Source organism: Gossypium hirsutum, chromosome A10 (assembly GCF_007990345.1).
Source record: "Gossypium hirsutum isolate 1008001.06 chromosome A10, Gossypium_hirsutum_v2.1, whole genome shotgun sequence".
NCBI classification, from domain to species: domain Eukaryota; kingdom Viridiplantae; phylum Streptophyta; class Magnoliopsida; order Malvales; family Malvaceae; genus Gossypium; species Gossypium hirsutum.
In genome coordinates, this window is record NC_053433.1 from 99,456,538 (window position 1) to 99,474,485 (window position 17,948).

A 17,948-nucleotide genomic window follows, 5' to 3' on the forward strand; every position below is an offset into this window, starting at 1 on the left:
GACCAGATCTACTCTAAGATATCATGCGTTCAATTAATAAAATTAAAAGGTAGAGATTGCTAATCACAAGGAAACGAAGCTACAAAAAAGGCAATCAGAGGTGGTAGGAACTAAGAGCAAGCCATCGCCGAAAATTGAAGCAGATGATGAAGTTGAGTCTAGGGTTAACGAAAACCCTACTCAAACATTGGAGAACGAAAAAATAGGAGTCAATTACAAGAAGAAGTGCCTAACGCTAGGGTTAATGTAAATCGGAATTCGACACAACAATCTATTAAAAACATTCATTCTGATCCAATAGTCATTAATTTGAAGTAAAAATATATTAGAAGTGTATAAATAATAAAGGGTGCAGCAAAAAATTTTATATTAGAAAGTCAAGAAGTGACTTGTAAATTTTTGGGGGGCCAAACAAATTCGATCAATTTATTAATTATAATTTTAAAACTTTTAATGACCTAAAAGTTAATTTTACCAAATCAAACCCTCGATGTTCCCGATGTAGTTTTAATGTCATTTATTTGAATAATGATACAAAAGTAATGAATAATACAGTTGAAAGGAGTGTACTCAGGGGCTGGTAGTGTCACTGTGCTTAAAATGAAAATTTTTTTATTTATATCTTTTAAAATTTTAAATTAATAAAAATAAATTGTATTTTTACCTTACCTAAAAAAAAATTTGGCTTTGTCCTAACATTTATTTTGAGACAAAATCATCTTCTTCTTTTTTCATTAGTTATTATTTATTTATTATTTTTATGCAATATTTTTATTTACAAAATCATATATTAATCATATATTATTTTAAATTTAATCATATATTAATTCTGAAATAAATTAATATTATTTAAAAATAAATAGACAGAATTATATGTTTATTAATACTACTTTGCTAATAATAAATATATTTTGAAAAAGTTAATATTAATAAAACTTATATTTTATTTGATCGGGTTAATTTCAAAAATTATCGTTACATTCTTAATAAGGCGTTCAACGAAACAAACATATTAATATAATTTTTTCACGTGTTTCAGACTTATAATATTACATTCTTAACAATTATACCCTAAAATCACGTTGTATTAAAATTTTAAGAAAGTACCAGAGGCCAATATTTCTGAAAATGATATTTTTTATTATTAAAATGTTTAATTAATCTCTAAAGTGGAAGACAAGATATATTTGAGTAAATTCAAACTCACGTTTTTTGAGTTATTACAATAATAACAATATCAATCAAATTCAATTGATTAAAATTAATTAATAATTTATTTATAATAACACATTTATATTAAATTAATAGCTTATTGCTTTCGAGTAAAAATATTAATTTGTATCTAAAAACCTCCCCCTTTTTTGCACTCGTTAATAAGATTTATAAAATAAAATTTTTTCATCAAATTTAACTAAATATAACATTTTTTTTAACAATTTTATTATAAGTTCTGATAATATCTATTTTTTTATACACCGTTGGCGATTATGTAATCACCGAACATGAAATCAAGGCTCTCACTCAAAGGAGTGAGGTAGTTTACAAGGCCATTGAAGCTTTCCTCTTGGCAAATCCCGATGCTTGCGACTAAAATATTAATTTGTCTTTCCATTGTTATATTAATAAGAGTGGTGGTCATCAGGATTTGATCATCTTTATGTTTATTATACTTAAAGAGTTTGAGTACGTTATATTATTTTTATATATATATATAATGACATAAAATTAACATATAAACTTGCAAAAATAACTGGGTTTTAGCCGGTATATATTTTGCAAACATTCTACAAATTTTCTTTCACACATCCGTTGTGTTAACGAAATCTCGACGCAGTTTTTTTTTTTCGTTATTGAATTAGTATTTAAAATCGAATAGAAAGAATAAAAATTGTAACACTGCAATCATGATGTAACCATATGTTTTCAGCTTTTACTTATTGCTAAATTTGGGGACTAAGGGTGGAACAAATAGGGTGTTTTGGTAAGAATTATTTAACTTTCATGAAATAATTCAAGTTGATTTATTTGTTGTGTGTTTAAGTTGTAGTACTTTTCAGTTTTACTTGAGCCAAGTTAAAGGTTCTCTTTATTTTCATATGCATTATGCTTAATTTTAATAAAACTTTGAAGTGATGCTTCTTTCATGGTAAAATCTAAATTATATAGTGGAATAGGAACCATACTTGAAGGCAAGCATGGGCTAAGTAGGGGGAATATGATAATACTCTAAAATTACATACTTTTATGTGTTAATTACACATATATTTTGAGTACAATCCTACTAATTTGGGCTATTTATGATTTTTTATCTTGTATGGGCTAAATTGAAGGCAAAAGAAAATTTGGGGGAAAAAAGAGTGAATTTAAAGACAAAACTGGTCAGCATGCGAAATAGGGAAGAAGTGGTGCCAAAAATACAAAGTGTGGAAGACTTGGGGAAAAATTTCAAAGAAGAGATTTATGGGTAAAACTTTGTTTAAATTTGAATTTTATTTTTATGATTATTGTTAGGATTATTATATTGTTTAGCTTTAATTTCAAATTATATATTTTAAACATTATCATCAAGAGTTTAAATAGGAACCACCTAGTGTTTTTCATGTACAATAAATAGGGGATGGAGTGACATGAATACTGACTCATCACTTTTGTAAAAAACCCCTTCCCTCTAAGGCTTTAAGCCTTTTTGTTTCTTTTCTTTTCCCATAAAATTTCATTCCATTAAACTTGTGTTTTTTCTTTTTTGAAAAGCATGAGTCACTAAACTCATCTAGCCAAAGGTTGTCAAGACTCCCTCAAAAGAGTTCATGAGGCTTAGAACTCGCAATTAGCCCTTCCCAACAAGTATTCATTATTTCTCCACATTACTCGATTGACGCTTCTGTCCATGTGTTACCAAAAGTAATCTTTTCATCTTGTGCAAAGACAGTCGATTTGTATGTTTCGGGAAGGTTGCACAGTCGATTCACTAACTTACTACGTTTGAGGTTGTCGAGCCCAATAGGCGAAATGGCGTAGCATTCGCCATTGAGAAACGATGATCTAGTGTAAGACCGTCCCACAAAAGTGACGGTTGGCTAGAGTCAGGTTCCTTTAAATCGTAAGGCTAAAACTTAAGTGGAGCTAGTGGTCGTAGGTGTCCTCTTCCACTATAACTGGCTTATTCGGTCATGAGAAGGATCACCTAAAAGCCTATGATTAAACCAAAGGAGGATCAAGATAACCAAAAGCTGGAATCCTTCAATTGGAAAATCATTTTTTCTCAATTCTGCTTCTTATCACAATTACGATTTCGATCTATTTAATCTTGACTCATCCATATTTTTAATTCTGTTTTATTTTATTTTATTTTATTTCCCAGGTTAGCTGTTTTTCTTGGGCATGACTGTGCCCAGGATTTTGAGAAATAAGGAGCTGTGGTGATCCAATCCCTGAGGATATGACCCTACTCCCCTATACTATTTCTTTCCATTATTTAGGGATATTTTTGGTACTTCCAATGACACACCACTACTACAAGATCAAGCATTGAGTAGGTGAGCTTCGAGACCAATTTTCCTCATCCTACACAAAATTGTGATAAAAGGGGAAAATATGTCAAATTAGCATGTAAATAATTAAAAAATAGAAATTTGTCTTTAATTTAGTCCAATAATTACTCGTAAAAATGTGTTGAAAAGGTCTATATAATTTAGAGTTATCAAATAATTAACAGTGTCTTGTTGTATCATTTCTTTGAATTCCAAAAAATTCCAAGGTTCCAGAATGTCTCCTCGGAGGATTGGGGCAACTTTGTTCTCTATATCACTGGGGAAACTTTCATTCCAAGGCTTGGAACCTTCCCCCTGTTCAAAACCATTCTCCAAGTCCGACTCCTTATAACCCTGCACCTCTTTATCTATAAGAAGGTACTTGAATACTTTTCGGAGCGTGACAGTTCCAGGGACTACCATCCAATTGGCAAAGCCCAAGCAGAGATTGACGTGTGCCCCACTATGACATAACATGCATCGTTCCATCATTGACATCTATTCAAGATAAAATAGTCAGCCCACACAATTAATCTTCCATACGTCCCTTTTATCACTTCTAGAAGCGTCCCCTATACACTTAAAAGGAAAACACTGCTTCGGTTCTTAAAATCCATCTACCAAAAATGACAGGTATGCATTCAAACCATTCATTGCAAAGGGCGAGTTCGCACACAAGCTATGCAAAAAAAATGAGTGGTTATCAATTAACTAGATTTTGAAAACAAGAGGTCTACATAAGAGAAAAAAATAGAAGGCACGACAAAAGCTGAAGACTACCACTTGTTAATCACTGGAACATTATTTTCAATTAGCAACACTTTGGAAGTGAAAAGAGAATGCATAAGCATACAACACAACGCAACGATATAGCAAGGATAAGATAACATTTTATTAGATGATGACCATAAGGACTAAAATTATAAGGCCCTAGTAACAGTATATTTTTATTTATTTACATGGGATTCTCCTCCCTACCCTGGTCGGAGTACCCTTACGAGGTACACCAGACAATATAAACTCCCCACTCGTTTAATATATTCCCTTCCTATCCTCTTCTAAACTCTCTAGGTAAGATCTTGACCTCCTAGTTGTTGCAAAAAATCTTGTTTAGAAATGGTTTTGCATCACAGTGGAAAATTAAAATTTTTAAAACTGAGTTGGTCTGTGATATTTTTAGTAATAAACTTTTCCTGAAAAGCATATGTGTTTTGTGCGACGAGAAGGATCATTTATGTTCCACTACAGACTTATATTTGACTTAAGTTTGACATTTTTTACCGTGGTACTTGTATTTTTTTTGTTTAATGTGGTACATGTATTTAACAAAAAATATATATTTTGGCATCTGAAGATAATAATGTTAAATTTTGAGTGCTTAATTTAATTTTTAGAGTTGATTTGATGAAACTTTATAATTAGCTAAAAATAATAGCAATTAATTTTCATCAAATTAACCCTAAAACCCAAATGAAATCACATCGATATAGTCGAAATAGAAAACTCAAAAGAAATTGTTAAAATTAAGGTGATGTTTGATAAACTAAAAATTAAGTGTTGAATTTAAATTATAAAAACAAACGTTAATTAATTTGATTTTTAACGGATGCTGGTGTGGTTGGCGAGAGCAATGAAAAGATGATACATGGCATATCACGAGCTAAAGTATGTTAACAAGGCAAGCCCAATGAGTATATGTTTAAAAAAAAATTAAAAATCCTAAAATGAAATTGTACAAAATGAGGTTCAAGTGCATTTGCATGTGAAACTCTATTTATCAAAATTCAGTCTGAACTGATTCTTATACAAAAATTATTGAAAAAAAAATATTTTTTTAAAAAATAATAGTGTCGGCATCCTATTTTTTATTTTTCAAAACGTGTGAAGTTATTTTATTTTAAAAAAAAAAACTTATTAGCTCGGAAGCATTACAAAACCCACATACACATATATTATATAAAACAATATCCATATATGCATATACGTTATATATATAATAAGAACCACACATATATATTATATATAAAAAAAAAACCCACACACATGTATTAAATATAATACAACCTATATGTATTACATATATGCACATACCATTTTAGTTCATTAGCTCACCTTTACTATTATACTTTCTCACACACGCAATAAATAAATGCACAATTCGCACACAGTTATCATGTTAAGTAAATGGTTTACATCTACAGCCTGCTTATTTTATTCCTATAACCACATACTCATTTTAAATTTATGCATTTGGCTCATTAAAATCACACAACATGCATACCATACACTCAAACAAAATTGTAATGGTTTGCATCAAGAGAAATCAAGGTTCACATATTAACTAAGTAGGGGTTTTGCATATGTTACCTTAGCCTACGTATTGGAGTTTAAATGCAGTATATCACGCCACTCACCTTAGCAACCATTGCTTCAACTACCATGCTGAAGTAAGCTTTAATTTGCCATTGTCCATACTTGTAGAGGCTCTCGAATGTATTGGTACTTTTTGTACACATCAAACACATTACCAAGACATTGCTAATAGCAACAAACCCATTAAATCATTCCAAAATCATAGATCAAAGCCTCTTAACCTCTATGTCGAAAACTTAATTAGTTTTCTCGAAATAGGTGTTTAACCACACAAATCTCACTTATAAGCTCAGATTTCAACTTCATACATCCTAAATATCATCTAAATATATATTCAAACCATCAATTTCATCCAATTTCACTGATCTAATTTTTTCAAAAAAATGAAGCTTATGTGATCTTTTAAAAGGTGGAAAAACATTCAATTTGCTTAAATTCCTTAAGGATTTGTTAAATTAAGATCAAATATATTTTAATTAGATCAAAATGAGTAAGAAATCACTTTAAAACCTAAGTATATCCAAGAAACATGAGATCCACCATTTTCAAGCCAAAAATCAACTCATTTTACTGAAATATGAGGTTTCCTCACTCGATTTTTGTTCCTAAACCTTAATTAAGTTTCTAAAAAAATTCTATTTAACCTATTATTACAAATATAAACATTTAATTTTATCTAATCTCACGAATTAAAATTTCCAAAAATTAAGCTTGTGGGAACACACGAAAGGGGCAACTCGAAATTTATTAAAATTGGATACCGATCTATTAAATTGAGATCAAATGCCTTCTATATAGTTAAAAAGAGATTAGAAATCAATAAAAAATAGTAGGTTTAATCATTATTTTAGATTTCACCATTGTTGAACCAAAATTTGATTAAAAAGCTTTAAATCTTAAAAACTTTCAACATACTCAATTAAATTTTGAATTAAAGAAACAACAACCTTAATCTACTCATAATAAATCAAGACATTACCTCAATTTGAAGAAAACAGCAAGTTGTGGAACTAATTCAAAGTTGAATGTGAGAAGAATAACGACAAAATTGATGAGTATTTAATGATTTTTCTTTAAAATTGGAAGGTGTTGAGGTGTTTAGATAGCTCAAAAAACACAAAAGATGAGTTAATTTTGAGATAAAATATCAAATTTGAACTTGGAAAAAATTTCGAATCTGAAGCTAAATATTGAATGTGAAGCTAAATGGGAGGGAAGAAGAGGGTTGTTTAAAGAAGAAAGGACGATGAGCAGTTTTTTTTTTAATCAAGGGAAAATTACCTTTTCAAGACTCTATTTTTCCTTGTTTTTCAAATCAGTCCTTAGTTTAATTAAAACACATTTTTCTCAATTATTGTCAAACCCGATTTCGTTTTAAGTTATTTAATAACTCATCACCTAATCCTAATTTTCACCACCTAATTTTAGACCCAATAATCATTTTAATATTTTATCATTACCATTATTATTTATTTAATTATTTTATCCTATTTTATTTTCTATGATATTAAACTCAACTTTTCTCTTGAGCCCACATCCTAATACCTAATTCTACAAACCCAGTTTTTGGTAAGTGACATATTCCCTTCCCATTCTCTTATAAATCCTCTAGGTAAGTCTTGACCTCCTAGTTGTAGGAAAAAAATTGGTTTAGATGATTTTTTGTCATAGTAGAAAATCAAAATTTTGAAAATCGAGTTGGTCTATGATATTTATACTAATATTTTTTTCCTGAAAAGCACTTGTGCTTTTTGCGAGATGGATCCATGTCGTTCCACCACCACTATAAGAAAACAAACTTTTAGCGGCGCTTTTTTTAGCCTTTAAGTGCCGCTAAAACTATTTGTGGCGTTTTCACAAGCGCTGCAAAAATGCCGCTATAGGAAGTACCGTAAAAATTTGTGGCGTTTATCTAAAAAAAACGCCGCTAAAAGTCATGGCTTTTAGCAGCATTTGTAAGAAAAGAGCCGCTAAAAGTCATGCTTTTAGCAGCGTTTGTGGTAAAAGCAGCTTTTAGCGGCGCTTTTACCACAAACGCTGCTAATTTTGGCAGATTTGTAATGCACATTTTTTACTAATATCAACCATTTCTGCATTAAATCTAACCAAAAACAGCAAATATAGCATAAAATGCAACCAAAAACAGCAAATTTCGCATAAAAAATACAACCAAAAACATTAATTCTAAATGATACTTCAAATTTAACAAAAGATATATAATTTAATTAATAAATAAAGTATAACTCAAAATATTCTTATAATAATGTTAAATATGACAATATTAAAAACATTCTTACAACAAGAAAACTAATGTCTAAGATGGCGGCTTTTGCGACTACTGAAACATTTGCATCATATGCTGAAGCTGGAGCTGGAGCTCATCGTACTTTCTGCTCTGCTCTGCTGCCATCGCTGCTCTCTCTGCCTCCCTTGCTACTGCCGCTGCCTCCCTCTCTGCTGCCTCCGCTCTAAGTTGTTGCTAGAGTTCATATTTTCTTTAAACCTCGGCAATTTGCTCAACCGTGTTTGCTTTCATTTGAGCTGTCTGGTCTCTTAACCTCTGAACTTTAGCTTGAGCTTGACTTCCGGAAGGCATGTATTGCTGGGAGTCGGATCCAAAATATTGGGTCGGGGAAACACCAGATCATTGAAATCGAGCCCGACCGTACCTTTCAAGACCTAAAACTTCAGTGATAATTTTGTTATCAATGTTCTCAAGATTAACAGAACTATCAGTCGAAGCAATTGCTTCATACTCCGCCTTCTTCTCCTTTAGTTTCTCCTAAAAAATCAATTATAGAGTTAGAAACGAAATATATAATAAAAAGGAATGCAACATAACTTAACGTTATTTAAAACTACTAATGACGAATTAAACCATTATAATTAAACATTATAAATATTTATAATAAATCAAATTTTATTAAGTAAATTTACCATAATTTCTCCAGCTTCGGATGTCATAGGAGATCTATCTTTCTTCCTATGTGTAATCTAAAAAAGCTGAAGGTGCCCAACTTTTTGACCAGACGAGACTTCCTACAATATAGTAGTAAAAATATTATTTAATAGTAGAAAGTCATTAATATTTGAAAGAATTAATAAATTCATAATACCTCGGCTTCAACTACAGAAGCAAAACTTCTCGACCCTGCCGTGTGCGTGAATTTTTGTTTTTGTCTGCTGCTTGTTCCAACTCGCTCACAGTCCTACATAATGAAATTATTATTACGTATATAGTAAACACTATATATAAGAGTTTGGAAATACGTAATACCTCTCCTTTCTTTGAATTCCAGAATCTAACCGCATATTCCCATTGGTACTTCAGCATTCCCGGAGAGACATTTCTCAATTTTTCCTCGAGGCTTATGTCTTTCTTAAAATATAATTTTTTCAAAGTGCTTTTATGGTCTCTCCATTTTTTACCTAATGCCTTCTTAATATAATCATCGGAGACCTCTAAAGCAAATCTCTCCTAAAAAACATAAGTTTAGAATGTAAATATAAATGAAACTTAAACCAAAGTATTATAAATTGCATTCATGTTTTGTTACCTTAATATTATCGAGAGCTTGATTTTTGTTGCTATCAGGCATGTGATGCGATGATTCGTAGTTGATGGGCAACATATTGGCATTTCGTGATATAATGCCCAAATAGCCTACTAAAAGTTGAGCTTCAGATCCAACAGGCTGACCATGACTGTTTCTACTTACTTTGACATGCTCGATAGGATTTAAGTCGTATAAATCTTTAAGCAGTGTACGTCCTCGACCTCTGCGCGTCCCACCGCTTTCAGCTAAAAAACGGTATATTATTATATTAAAATTGATAAATAAATCAATAATAAAAGTCAACACATGTAAAATGAACTTAACATTACTTTGAAATTCTACAAGCTCGTCAAGTGTCTCTGGCACATTCGAAGATCCAACAACTGTCTGCTGTTCACTATTTGCTTTTTTCGAATTTGGAGTATGCTGGACAATACTTAAATCTCGTAATCTTATTCTACGCATTTTTGTTGCAATACACATAAAATAGTTGAAGTTTTAGTAACAATTTACAGCAATAATAGTACATATAAAATAGTTAAATTATATAACATGACCAAGATTAAACTTATAATATTACATATAATTACAAAATCGTAAAATCTTACTACATCAGTATTCGTAAATATCTTCATCCACATCATATCGAACCCATTGATGTTGTGTACTAGTACTAGGGATATTTTCATCTAAGTTTTGTTCTGGAAAAGGTAATGTTTCTGATCTTTCAATGATGTCATCTCTACTTCCATTACCCATGTCAAACAAGTCTCTAGGGGTGTTCCGGAGTACAACATACCAACCCTCATCAGTTGGATCTTTCGAATAAAAAACTTGTTTCACTTGAGAAGAAAATACATATGGCTCGTCCATCAATTGTTGTCCAGTGTGAATCAAGCGAGAGAAATTAACCATTGTAAAACCAAATTGATCTTTTTTAATTCCGCAAGCAATATTAACATCAGCCCAATCACACCGAAATAAGACAACTTTCCATCTGCCATAGTAATCCAACTCAATAATGTCAGTAAGAAGCCCGTAATACTCCACATTACCCTCAACCGGATTACTGTCCCTAGCACTAGCATAACTTGTAATTGAAGAATTAACAACAATTCCACAATTTTTAGTTCTCCTCATTCTCTCACGATATTTTGTATGAAATCTGTATCCATTGATAAGGAAGGCACTATATCTTTTTATTACTCTATTCGGACCTTGGGAAAGCCATTTAATTTCGTCATTGACATCCTTCCCACTCCAAACCTATTGAATCGAAAGTAAATTGAGTAATTATAAATGTATTATATAAAAACATTCTTATTTGATTAACTAAATTTCGCGATTATATGTAACTTATTAACTTCAGTTACATACCGTTTGGCTTAACCATTCATGAAAAGATTCTGTGAATAACTTATTAATCTTTCGATGTTGTAATCTTTGAGACCGTGCACGAGATCTTAAAATTTGTTTGTACTCATTATGTTAAAAACAAGTTTAATTGGTTAGAAGATAAAAAATCAAAACGATGAATATGTGAGGAAATTTTAGAACTTACTTGCGTAACATTTCAACTGAATAGTGGTGAAAAAGTACATATCGATGTGCTTGTATCCACTATATATCATCTAATTCTGCAATTTCAACTTTGCCGATTGGTTCTCCATAACTTTGGAATAAATAAATTTCAGCCAAGTTATGATCATTGAGCCCAGCATTTCTACTTGGACTATTCAATCGTGTTTCAACATCTTCTAAATATCTAGAATAAAAGGTCATGCACTCCTCTGCCAAGTAGCTTTCAGCAATTGATTCTTTTGGATAACACTTATTGCGACAATAAGACTTTAATTTGCTTAAGAACCTAAACACATCATACAATATTTATCAAAAGCTGTAACTAAATGTATAGAGGCGAATGAATAAATACTTGACAAATAAATTAGCACATTTCTATAGGATACATCCATCAATAAAAAATCAGTGCACCAAGTATTGCTTCGTGAGGGAGATGGATTACCAAGTGCACCATAATAATGAAGAAGGAAGGTGGAAAGATCTTCTCCAAATTGCATAAAGTCAAATCGGCTCGATCCTGTACTTTCTCAAGTTCTTCAACATCCAAAACTTTGTCCCAAATAGCTTTCATTATATTGGATAGTTCAATTATACAAGACGTCACGTTTTTTGACTTACAGCATCGTAAAGCAACTGGGAGTAAATCTTGCATCAAGATGTGGTAATCATGTGGTTTTAATTAATATAATCTTCAATCTTTAAGACTCACACATCGAGATATATTTGACGCATACGCATCTGGGACCTTTATATCCTTCAACACCATGCAGAACACCTCTTTCTCTTTCTTTGACATTGAAAAAATAGAAGGCGACAACCGATGTTTCCCATTCAGAAGTACTTGAGGATGAAGATCACGTCGAATTCTCATGTCAACTAAATCAAGTCGACTCTGAAGATTGTCTTTTGATTTTCCATTGACATTCAAAATTGTCCTAATTATATTCTCGCAGACATTTTTTTCAATATGCATAACATCAAGATTGTGGCGTAAAATGTTGTGCTCCCAATAAGGAAACTAAAAAAAATACTCATTTTTTTCCACAAGTCTGCCTCATTAGGATCATCCTCTTCATCAGATTCATCATCAGATTCATCCCTCGATATTCTCTTTGTTTGCGTGTTAGGTGGTTGATTCATCTTCCCAAAAATAAAGTTGATATCTTTTAACATAAATAAGATTTCAAATCCAACGGTCTACTCAGGAGCTCTTCTGTACTCTTCAGTACTGTCAAATAGAGTCCTCTGAAATCTAAATTTATGATTTCCATCTAACCACCGACGATGGCCCATGTAAGAGAACTTCTTCCCATTATACAACCACTTCGAACAAGTTTGTGCAGCACAACAAGGACAGACATAACGTCCTTTAGTACTCCAACCCTATAAATTAGCATAAGTCGGGAAATCATTAATTGTCCACAACAAAGCTGTACGTAAATTAAAGTTCTCATTTCTCAATACATCATATGTCTCAACAACCGACCATAGTTGTTTTAACTCTTCAATAAGTGGCTGTAAATAGATGTCAATATCATTTCCGGGACCTTTCTCTCCAGGGATAATAATTGATAAAATGAATGAAGATTGCTTCATGCAAATCCATAGAGGCAAATTGTAAGGAACAAGCACTACAGGCCAAGTACTTACAAAGTACTCATGATTTTAAAAGGATTAAAGCCGTCAGCTGCTAGCCCAAGCCTCACATTCTGAGGATCACTTGCAAAGCTTGGAAATTTGTTGTCAAACGATCTCCAAGCTAAAGAATCAATAGGATGCCTTAATAATCCATCATCGGTTTGTTGATCATTATGCCACCTCATAGAATCGGCCATCTTTGACGACATGAAAAGCCTTTGAAGTCTTGGTATTAGGGGAAAATATCGCAAAACCTTGACTGGCTTCTTTCTTAACTGTGCCCCACCTTCATCTGCATTCACATCTTCTGTATTCCTATTCATCCAACGAGACTTACTGCAAACATGACAAGACTGTTGGTTTTTCTGATCACCCTAGTACAACATGCAATCATTTGGACAACTATGAATTTTATCGTACCCAAGACCCAAATCTTTTATTAGCTCTTCATATCTTGACAAGACCTCGGGATTTTTGCAAACAGAAACATCTCTCTCAGAAACTCTAGCATCATTGTAAAAGAGTTTCTGGTCCACCCTCCCAAACATTTTAAGTGAAATAGACGACTACAGAAGGACAATTTTGAATATTTTGATCCCTCGTAAAGTTCTTCGTTCATTTCATTAAGTAAATCGTAGAACTTCACCACTTCTTCATTTGGCTCATCATCAGGTGCATTTGTTCCCGTTTCGCAAAAAACATTTCCACCAATATTACAATCATCGGATGCAACAAAGTCAGGTGGAAACAATTGCTCACCATGACTGTGCATATTAAATGCATCCCGCAACATACCTTCCATGTCATCTTGTCTAACATACTGGTGGTAATCAGTATCAGGATAAGCCGGGTTAATTGTTGAAGAAGTTCCATTAGATGTACACTCTCCATAGAAAATCTATTTTTATACTCCCGAATAAAGCCATCAACAATTAGATGTTCGTAGACAACTTCACGAAAATGCCAATTGATGTTGCCACACTTCTTACACGAGCAAAGAATCATATTCTCTTGGCTTGCATTTTGAAATGCAAAATTTAGAAAAGTTTGTACTCTATTTCGATAGGCGTTGCTTACCCTTGACAAATTCATCCAACTCCTATCCATTTTATAGTTCTTGAAATCTAAAGTTGACAATAATTTACACGGGTAAGTTGTTTATTTATAAGTATAATTAAGTTATGTAAGTTATGATATGATATATATTTATGTATTATGTAAGTTATGTAAATTATGTAAGTTGTTTATCTTATGTAAATTATGTAAGATATGATATATATTTATGTTGATAGGATTGTGATTTTGTTGATGGGAAAACACAAGGAAAGTGAAGAATTGGTTATTAGATTAAACTTACAAGTTTAGGGTTAATTATTTATTTTGAATTAAGTCCATCATGTGTGCTCAATTATGGTTATTTTTTATTGAGTCACATGAATGCTAAATCAACTCAAGAATGAATGGGCTAATTTTTTGAACAATATTTAAAAATACAATTTAATTTAATATTAGGTAATTTAAAAATAAAATAAAAGTAGACAAAATATTTTTCATGATTAAAATAAAATAAAATAAAATAAAACATTAAATACAATTTAATTTAATTAGGTAATTTAAAAATAAAATAAAAGTAGACAAAATATTTTTCATGATTAAAATAAAATAAAATAAAATATTTAAAATAAAACTTTAAATACAATTTAATTTAATTAGGTAATTTAAAATAAAATAAAAGTAGACAAAATATTTTTCGTGATTAAAATAAAATAAAATAAAACATTTAAAATAAAAATTTAAATACAATTTAATTTAATTAGGTAATTTAAAAATAAAATAAAAGTAGACAAAATATTTTTCATGATTAAAATAAAATAAAATAAAACATTTAAAATAAAATTTTAAATACAATTTAATTAGATAATTTAAAAATAAATAAAAGTAGACAAAATATTTTTCGTGATTAAAATAAAATAAAATAAAATATTTAAAATAAAAATTTAAATACAATTTAATTTATTTAGGTAATTTAAAAATAAAATAAAAGTAGACAAAATATTTTTCGTGATTAAAATAAAAAATTTAAAATAAAACTTTAAATACAATTGAATTTAATTAGGTAATTTAAAAATAAAATAAAATATTTAAAATAAGCACATTAAACTTGTTAAGGCTTTCTTTTAATTTGAATTTATTAATTTAACTAAACATGACTCTTTTGGTAACGTCAAGTTTATGCTTAAAATATATGATTTATTTTGAATAAAAAGTTTAACTTAAATGATAAAAGAATGATAATATTTTTGATAAAACGGACGAGAATATTTTAATAATAATTTAATTTTAATTTTAAAAAAATATAAAATATTTTATTAAATATTTGTATAGGAGATGGGACATAAGATACTAATAATTAAATTTAATAAAAATCGTGATAAAAATATAAAAATATTAAATGACAAATTACAAAAATATTAAATCCATAACAAGTCTCTGAGGATAAGCAGCATAAGCAAATTTAAAAAATAATCTAAGAATAAATAGCATAAGTTAAAAGCATCATCCATTAATGATTCATTAAAAAATATCTAAGGATAAACAAGAATAGTAATTTAAAAAATGAAAAAAAAAGAAGTAAAAGATTAACTAACCTTCTGCTTATCTAGACTTTCTGTGTATTTGAGTAGTATTTGTAGTTTGTATTTGGTTTCTTAGATCTCGAGTGGTAACTGATAGAGCAATTGAAAGCTTTGACTCTATTTGCTATTGCCGATCCGACCCTGCACAATCCAAAAATTCCAACTGATTTACCGCTGACATGGAAGAGTCCAACAATAGTAAATAAAATGAAAAACAAAAACGAAGAGAACATCATGTACTACAGCAAAAAAGGACATCATGTAACTAAAAATAAGTATCAAATTTGGATACCAAATTACAAGCTATTACATGAATAAATGTTCTACAATTTCTAAAACGTGATCACAAAGGGTTCAGGGACCCCAACATAAATATCAAAAACTGCCGAGGCATATAAAACATCAACATTGTTTCAGGACAAAAATGATTTTACTTCTTTACCTGCGAAGTAGCAGCCTTTTAGGGTATCTCAAACACTAGGGCTGAAAAAGGCCCCAGTCATTTACTTTGAAGTTTGTAACAGCTAGTTTAAAGATTTCAACCATCGGCATCAATCTAGATTGCGTCGCAAGAATGGCTATAACTGAGAACAGTTAAATATTATGTAAGATAAAATACTACAGCAAGCATGCTACAATTCAAGAGAACACTAACCTTAATAAGCTTCCCTAAATAGTATAAGTGTCCATTACTTTTGCAGAAAATGACTTCTACAAACGATGTCCTCGTTTACTAGTATTTCTTTCAAGAGAGAACTTGGTCAATGAAAAACTAACCCATTTCTTCTGGAAAATGTCTTAAGCTTTAAGCATTATAGATCCCTTACGAATTGAGTTCAATCCCACTTTAAAGCAAAGCATAAGAAAGAAATCCTATGTATTGTTCAATCCTTTTTATATCAATAGAAATTTGTAGAAAAAACAACCACCGACAAAATTTTTATTAAACTGGATGATCCAACTAATAGACTATCAATTTTCTGAAAAATAAGCTGAATTTTCATAAACCAGTTTTATAAAAGATGTACCAAGTTTCCATATGTTTCTCTCAATTTCAACAGACAAAATATACTAAATTTCAACCAATCCCAAACTACAATATAAATTGAAAAGTTTGTCAATCCTTAAAAAATTGAACGTTTCCCATTCATATAATAGAAAAAAATCAATAACCATCATCCTAGTACAAAATCGGCCATTCCATTTCCTTAACTAACAAATTCAACAATTGAAATCATAAATAATACAAGATTGAAACCATAAAACATGCATACCAAAATCCAAATTCTAAAATCACCACCCAAAGCAAAGGACAAACAAACTGAATCCAACCACAACCACATGCATCTACCCCATACATATATAGATAGAGAGAGAGGGTACAAAGCAAGATTTTTGTTTATTGAACCATCATATATTAATATTAATTAATCCATCAATTTTAGCATCTCATATTTTAACAGCCACACCATGAGTCTTAAGGATCTCGTAACTATGAGTAGATTGTCTCACCAACAGATAGCTAATAAAAACAAGAAACAAGTACAAGGTTTATCACCATTTCTATAGATTGCTGACCATACTATTATTATTGGCCACCTTATTCCTCTTCTTCTGCTTCTTCCAGCCAATTCACAAATGGCTCCAGGGCCTTCGCAAAGGTTTGCTTGCCATCATTTACGATATATTTTAAAAGATAATATATATAAATAACTGGAATAATATGGACAAGGAAAATAAAATTCAACAGCAATAAGAAACAACAATAAAGCTTGGACTAGAGAATAAGAATGAGCAAAAGGCAGTAAGAAAAATGGTTATTTAGCAGTTTACTCACACAGATATAAGCACATGCAGCAATCTCCTAAGCAATATTTATGACCTCAACAATGGGGTTGGATGATATAACAAGAAAACTAATGACATAACAAGAAAACTGAACCTTCATTTACTTATGGTTGCGGCAGCAGAGAGCGACGGCGACGCAGCAGTGAGGACGGCGGACGGCAATGAGTATGTGGTCGGGTCGCCTCAGGAGCTTCGAATGCTTAGGGATTTTGGGGAAAATTTAGGGATTAGGGGAAATGTAATGAATTGGGGAAAATCTGTTAGAGGGTGGAAATGGTAGAAATGGCTAAGTGTCGGGTATGAGGGGAGGATAAAAAGTAAGAAAAGAAAACAACGCCGTTTCAGTAACAAAAATTTAAACGTTTGTGGTACTTTTGAAACGCGCCGCTAAATCCGATCTATTACGGCGTTTGTAAGGTAGCGCCACTAATCCCCTTCCAACTCCAATTAAAATGACAGCGTTTTAGTTAAAGAGAAATGCTTTTTGTGGCATTTTTTTCAAAAATGCCAGTAATCTCCATTTTATATTTCATTTTTATTTTTGTATTTAATTTTTATTTGTTATCAATTTTTTTAAATCTAATATTTAAATATATAAAGTTTATCTACTATCTCTTAAATAATTTAATCTAAAAATTTAATCAAAATAATTTCATTCTTTTCAAAAACGCCACTAATCTAATATTTTAAGATATTAAAATTAATATTATTTCTTTTACAATTATATAAGAAATTATCTAATATATAAATTAAAAAATACTAATTTATCTAAACTCTAATCTTGT

General features: G+C 30.6%; 2 long non-coding RNA genes across 2 annotated transcripts; both read right to left on the minus strand.

The window, feature by feature from the left end:
• Window positions 1-8,118: 8,118 nt before the first annotated feature.
• On the minus strand, window positions 8,119-9,112 carry LOC121208461 (uncharacterized). The gene is made up of 3 exons (XR_005903511.1): window positions 9,020-9,112; window positions 8,841-8,942; window positions 8,119-8,685 (listed from the first exon to the last, which is right to left on the minus strand). It is a non-coding gene; the product is annotated as an uncharacterized lncRNA (long non-coding RNA).
• Window positions 9,113-15,170: 6,058 nt separating this feature from the next.
• On the minus strand, window positions 15,171-17,486 carry LOC121208462 (uncharacterized). Its single transcript, XR_005903512.1, has 2 exons — window positions 15,758-17,486; window positions 15,171-15,456 (listed from the first exon to the last, which is right to left on the minus strand). It is a non-coding gene; the product is annotated as an uncharacterized lncRNA (long non-coding RNA).
• Between the last annotated feature and the right edge of the window lie 462 nt (window positions 17,487-17,948).